Here is a 7,566-nt window from a genome sequence, read left to right on the forward strand (position 1 = left end):
CCTGAGTAACATGACCTAAGACTTGTTTTGTTAGTTTAGCTAGTATTTCACATGGGTTCTCATCAAGAAATCTATTCTCCTCCTTTCAGGAAGGTTGAGAGCTCTGGTAGGCTTTCTTGGAATGAGCAACCACTTACTTCATGGGCTTCCTGCTCCCGTAAGAAAGCTCCACAGCAATAACTGGAGTGGTATGCCAGCAGAGGTACTAGTAGTAGTAATCACGGTACCTAATGGTAGTAGTGGCTAACGTCTCATTGAGTACCAGGCACTGTTCTGTGATTCTATCTCCCCACATCCTTATAAGTATTATCAGTATCCCATTTTACAGATGAGGATGCTGAGGCAGAGAACAAGGAAGGTATCCTGGCCATTGGAAAGTTGGATTCTGCAACCACCTTGCACTGATCAGTCTAACTACCATAACAAACAACCCTATATCTCAGCAGCATACCCTAATCAAAGTTTATGAGCCACTCATATCACAATCTGATCAAACATTCAGCAGCGGCCTACCACAAGGGGATTCAGGGACCCTGGTTCATTCCTTCTGGTAATTTCACTATCCTCTGGCCCTTGGAGTTCTCCTTGGACCACGTCCAGCTGGTGGAGAATAAAGAGGCCTAGAATGTGGCCTCCTGTGTGAGCAGAAGGAAAATGAGCAGCTTGGTGCACACGATTGGAAAGATCACAGAAGCATAGGGTAGGTGGGGGGCAAAGGAGAGAGAGCAAGAGGTGAACTTTGGTCCCTGGCCACCTATCCAGTGTGGCATGCTACGCTCCCTCCTTCACCTTACCCCACGCAGAGAGCCAACATCCACACATGTCTTCTGGAGCCAGGAAATCGCATTGTGATTTCTTGTGCCTTCAAGAACAATTAATTCTTGGAGTCTTCTGGGCCAGGGTCTCCCTCAACAACTAAACAAAAGAAGCATCACGGGGTGGAGGCCAGATGCACATGGACATTCTCTGACTCATCTGAACTTGGACTTGAAGTAAGCAAAGTGTTAATACATTGACATGGCCTTGACCTGGGCAAGGCATTGCTTTGGATGAGCCTGTTGCTGAGTGCTTAGTCTGGGCTCAGCCAGGCTGGATCTCACTCTGGTTCCTACCACACCTTATTTGATTATTAGGTCACAAGAGTTTCACAAAGTGAAGTCAGACAAATCAGGGCTTAGCCAGCTACAGTTACAGGCATCCAGGAAGAGCTATTGTGATAAGGCAGAGATGCTTGTCAAGGGTTGACGACCTCCCTCCTTGTCATTCAGTTATGTCCTGTTTATTCTGAATTTTATTTTGGTTCATCAGCCAGTCTTTGAAGGCATTCCTTTTCAATTTTGTATAGTAGGGAAATTTCCTATCAAACATCAAATTCTGGACATTCACAGTCTTTCATTGGCCCAGAAGATCAAATTTAATGTTGCCTTAAAAATATGTCAAAGATCTTGACTTTGCCAAATGTCAGAGTTTATGTAGTAATGCCACTACCCAAAGACATCGTAATATAGCATTACTGACCCAACATTTCCTTAGAATGTATGAGTCAGTATAATTTTTCTCTGCCCAGTTGGTATCTCAATGTCTTTAGACTCCACCTAGTATCAAAACTCCAGGAAAAGTAGAGTATTTAATTAAGAAACACTGCAGTGTTCACTGAAGTAGAGCACAAAAATTTTAAAGACAAAATACAGAAATAATCATTTGGCCCCTTTTCTTTCTCTTTTTCTCCCTTCCTCCCCTCTACACTTCTTCCTTCTAAGACTTTCAAAGACAAACTGAGAAAGGAGGAAAGTTCCCAAATAAAACTAAACAGGCAGGGGAGCCTGGGTGGTGCAGTTGGTTGAGCCAAAATCAAAACTCTTGGTTTTGGCTCAGGTCGTGATCCCAGGGTCATGGGATCAAGCCCCAAGTTGGGCTTTACCCTCAGTGGGGAATCTGCTTCCCCTTTCCTTCTCCCTCTGTTCTTCCCCCAACTCTCTATCTCTAACACAAATTTTTTAAAAATTTGAAAAAAGAATTTAAAACTAAACAAATTCATCAGACATAATATCTGTGCAATTCTGTATGAATATCATCACGTATGTGTGACCTGACAGAGTCAGAGAAGACACCACAACCAGAAAGGACCAGCTAACCAACTAGAAACCAATGTAGCTGGATGAGCCAATAAAGAAAGGTGAAGTTTTAGTTCAAGGATTTTAAAAAGACCATGAGAACCTGATGTGCTAGGAATCACAACAGGAACATAGCAATGTCTAAAATAAACTGATCCTGCAGCTGAGGGAATGGAAATTACAACTAGCATAATTCAGTTCACATTATTGTTCTGAGCACCTAGGGAATTGGGGTGTCGTGTTACACACTGGGGTTGGACAGATAAGGAGGAAATGATCCCTGCCCCTGCAGAGGGACAGAGGGAGACAGACCGGTAATTTCCCTGCATGGTGATAAATGTGACACCATGGATGGGCAGGGTTGAAGGAAGAACAGAGGAAGACTGGACCTCCAATCATGTTGGAGACAGAGACAGAGAGACAGGGTCTGGGCATGTGGGAGGAAACCACTAACCCAAGAGTAGAAGGCATTTTAATGTGGACAAGAAAAAAAAAAAATGATGAGCAGAAGGGATATCATGGTGAGAGTATGTCAATAGATCAAAGTCCAGAGGAAAGTTGAAGAATCTGGCCTGTTTTAGCTCAAAGGAGGAGCAAGATGCAAGGAATAAGGAACTTACCTGCAGAAGCTTCTACACAGCAGCATACCTAATACATTCTTCACTCACCTCAGTGGTAACTTCATCTATCAGAAGGTAGGGAAAATAGTTAGTCCTACCCAAGCCCAAGTTCTGATTAACCAAAATAGACTGTCTGGCAGAGGAGAAGGAATGGGAATCCAAAGAAAATTTTGCATGTCCTTGGGGTTTTGTAGCCAAGCAGAATAATATTTGAAAAATACTCCCCCCCACCAAAAAAAACCTTTTTTAAATCAGAAAATAATTACATAGAATTCCATAGGCAAAGACTTTGTGGGGAGAAGAAAAGAAGACAATTCAAGAGAGATTCAGGTTCTAAAAAAGTAAAATGAAGTGTAGTGATATAATCAGAAATAATGACAATGGGATTTGGAATTATAAAACAATGTTGCTTTCATTAAAAACATTTTAAATATAATGAAATTTGTGAGAGTGAAATTAAAACCACTCATAATTCCATTTACCAAAAATAGTCCTTTTTTCTATAATAAATATACTTAGAGTGGAATAGTATAAACAGTGCATGCTACATTTTTTCAATGAACATAGTATAAGCATATTCCCATTAATTTAGCTTTCTTTGAAAACATGACTTTTCATCGCTGAGATACATATCTATTGAATGGACAGTACTAACATTGATTTAAGCATCCCCTTATTGCTGGAAATACAAGTGATTAATAATTTATATTATAAATAACTCTATGATGAACATCTTAAGGTGCCACTGAGCTGTTGACATTCCTTCACAGCAATGTGAGCGAGTTCCCCTCCTTAACCACAGTGGGGACCTGGATTGCCGATTTTCTGACATGGGCTGCTGAGACAATGTTCCCAGCTGGCCAATGTATCTGTCTCAGGGAAATATTACAAAGCTCTCTTTCAGTTATCCTTGAACAATGGAGGAAGAAAGAGATGAAAACCATTAGGCCCTATTTCAAGTACTTTCTGCTTGGCCTGAAAATGTGTGAGAACAGATCCAGGGAATTCCTAGACACTGTGGGTGGCCTGGAGGGACTATTTTTATGATCATTAATTTTGTTCACTTTCTTTTGTGCCAATCACAAGTTTGGCCAATGAATCCTTTTGTCCCCTCTCTCCTAATCTGAGAGATTGGGCAACTTTCTGGTCTATACACAGAAAGATTATTATTTTTTTTTACAAGTCACAAACAAAGGAGGGGGAAATGCACAAGAGATGGAAATGCAACTAATATTGTCCAGGTTGTTCATGAAATTGCCAAGCCAAGAGGGAAAATGAAAAGACTGTTGGGTAAGTAGGTAGCACCAAGAGGCAAGAGAGTGAGATGATGCAGTGGGCAGAGGCATGCATGCAGTGGGTGGGCACCCAGTGGGACAAGAGAACAGATGAGGACAGGCCATCCAGGGACTTGAGCCAGAGGTCGATGGCCTATGGGGGTCAGTGGTGAAAGGGATCACTTTTTGTCCACAGTTTCCATGAACCTGATGTTTGGAAGTTGCTCCTTCGAGGCAAGGTCCAGCCTAAGACTTTCCTGAAACCTGTGACCGAATCCCTAAGGGAAAGCATCCATGAGAGCCCCTCAGAAAATCTGCAGTGAAGTGCTGGCTGTTGCTGGTGACAGAGGGTGAAGTAAGCAGACCTACAGAAAGCAGGGCCTGTCCTTCCCACCAATCTCAGAACTAGCTCGGATTCATGGGAGCCTTGTGAAAACAGCAGTACCCAGGGGGCTCAGAACCAGCCCACGTTGCTCACCACTAAGAGTGAGGTTCCACCAGCAAAGGGCAGACACACATTTGTCAAGATTCCATCTCAGAGAAACTGCCCTTCCTGAGAACTAAATGTGCTTCTCCATACAACATGCGTCCTCCCAACCAGGAGCTTGAGAGAATTCCAGGAGGAGAGGGAGGAGAGACTTTAAAAAATGCCTCGTCATACAATGAGTCACCAATGGCCCTTCTGCGCCTTGTTCTTTCCTTCCCAATGGCAGTAAGGGCCACCACCGGACAGAAGAGCACCCCATTTCAGGCCCCCACACTGGGGACAGGAAGAGCAGGAAGGGGCGGGGAGCTCAGAGGCTCAAGTAGCAGCCTGCTCTTGGCAGGGGCCGCTGCTAATTTTCTTTGGCTAGCTCTGACTACCTGTCTGAAAGCGCCGCAATGCAGGAAGGAAATTTTTCAAGAGATTAAACTATGATTGTTTCCTGTGTGGCTGTCTTTGCTGGTGTACGAAAAAAAGCTTTAAGGGCACTTGAAAAGAGATTTGTCTGAATAGCAGGGTTGTTGTGATTCATCTCCCCCAAGTCGGGATTTGGCCAATTTCCTCAGGAAAGTGGTTGATTAGGACCCATGGATTTATCCGTGGCCTAAATATAAGATGTCATAAAGGTGATTAATGGTGAGCTCACCATCAGAAGGAGTTAAGAGTTTATAAAAGCTATTTTTAATGGTTTGGAAGGGGGGAAAAAACTCACGTCACACTGCCAACGTATTTCAATAGTTAAAAACCTCTTTGTGGCCCCTGATAATTCATACTACCAACAGTTAAAGGTCCTTGTATTTTCTGATTTTACAAATTTGCTTGAAAAATTGATTCAATGTGTTTTGCTGTTTATAGAAAAGCACAGGAGGGAAGAAAAATAAAATCTATTTCCACTGTGATTAGCAATTGCTATTGCTGGTACCACTTAAGTACAATAAACTTGTTTCTTTTTTCCACCCTGCCTTGCTGTTTACCTGCCTGCCCTACAAATAGCAACTGATGGAGGGTATTCCAAGATCATCTTCAGAGCCCAAGCAAAACTAGCTTGGGATTCCCAAATCAGAGGAAACCAGAGTAGTTTAGGCAGTGGATGACGGCATTGATGGCCATGAGCAGTGTCCAGTGTGGCTCCGTGACGTCACGTTACCCAGAGATGCTCCAAAATGTAACTTTATTGTCACAACAATTCCACAAGGCAAGGGCCCTCCTCCAGTCACAAACCAACCAACTTTGTTTAAAGGGACACAGATGATCAGCCTCTTTTTAAAGCTGAATTTCCCACAGGGTAGTTAGCAAATTCTCTTAAAGTGGCATTTAATCATTTGGCCGAATCATGTGTTAACACCCTAAAAGACATTTATTGAAAATTAAAGGTTGTCATTGTTGGCTAGATGTGGGCATTTTATGGATGGTAGAAACACGAAGACATGGATGTATTCTGTAAGATGTACAGGGTGGGAAAAGGGGAGAGGTTAGTTGTTGAAATACAGTTACTACCAGCTATTTTGAGTGACTAGCATACACGAATGAGATGCTTTCTGTCCTCCTTGCATCATTTTGTAGATTGACCCGAATTGACCTAGGAAACCTGGTGCGGGGGTTCCCTTACTGTTTAGCAAACACTGATGGGGGCCCTCTAACGTGGCGGGAATGCCTTCTGCTACTCAGTACTGGAAAGGCAAATATGACTAAGAGTTCAGTAATCTCCACAGTGAGCCTGGCAGATAAAGAAGGTTCTTACAACAGAGTAAGGTAAGTGATAGGATAATATGTACCCGTGCACGTGGCCTGGCAGTCAGGAAGAGGTAAAAGTTTTTCTCCCAGCGTGCCAGAAGTAGAGATAAGAGCAGTTATCGGAGCTAACTAGAAGCTTCTGTTTAAGAGCAAAACCCAGAAATCGCAGGAATGGCTCTCTCTCTCCTATCCCATTGGTCAGAACTGACTCTGATCACCACACCCAACTGCAAAGGAGGCTGGGAAATGTAGTCTCTAGCTGAGCAGCCATTACTCCCGAAAGTGGTGGAGTTCCCATTACCAAAAGGAAGACAGAGAGAATTGACTACCGGACAATAGTTAGCAGTTTCTGCTCCTGTCATTTTAAACCAGTGTCATGTGGGAGTCCAAAAGGGACCATAACATCAAAAGCATCAACCAGCGAAACAGCTTTCGTTGATTATGCAAGGCACAGGGCTGTATGCTGCAGAGTCTACACCAAAGGATATGACACTTGATTATTACATTTTGCAACAAAATTGTCTGTAATTTATAATTAATTATTTATAAGATATAAATATGACAATAAAATTTATTTTCACATTAAAATAAATAGTGACATAATGTGCTTAGGGTTTGTTCAAAAAGTAGTAGAGAATTTAAGTGCAAGAGGAACAAAACAAAATGGGACAAGCTTTAAATACTCAGAACTCAAGAGAAGATAGGAAGAGCAAGAAAAATCTCCCAGAATTGGAGCTGTGGCTGCTTCTTCAGCCATTTGAGCTCTTCCAGCAGAGAGCTGCATGTTATTCATCTTTGTACCCCCCATACCTGGCACAGCCCATTTCCTGGCATGTACTGGCTCTTGATTAATGTTGAAGAGAGTGGAAGACACTTTACTGAGGTTTTAAGTAATGGATAAAATGTACTAAGAACCATCACTGAAGGGCCATTTGAGCTTGGCCTCACAATCACAGGGTCTCAGTTTTTTACTTTCATGATATATATAGGACACATAGATGACACACAAGGTTGAAAGATGACGACATTCATCAATCAACTCTAATCGCATGTTGTATCACGAGGCCGTACCACAAGATACACAGTGAATTAACTTTTATAAACCCTTTAAATATGTCATGCCTAGAGCGGCTGGATGGCTCAGTTGGTTAAGCATCCAACTCTTGATTTTGGATCATTCCATGACCTCAGGGTCATGGAATCAAGCCCTGCATAGGGCTCAGCGCTGGGCATGGAGCTTGCTTAAGATTCTCTCTCTCTCCTTCTGCCCCTCCCTGCTGCTTGCATGCTCTTATAAATAAATAAATAAATAAATAAATAAATAAATAAATAAATAAATA

The sequence above is a fragment of the Mirounga leonina genome, unplaced genomic scaffold (genome assembly GCF_011800145.1).
Source record: "Mirounga leonina isolate KUSES-001 unplaced genomic scaffold, KU_Mleo_1.0 Mir_172, whole genome shotgun sequence".
Lineage (NCBI taxonomy): Eukaryota > Metazoa > Chordata > Mammalia > Carnivora > Phocidae > Mirounga > Mirounga leonina.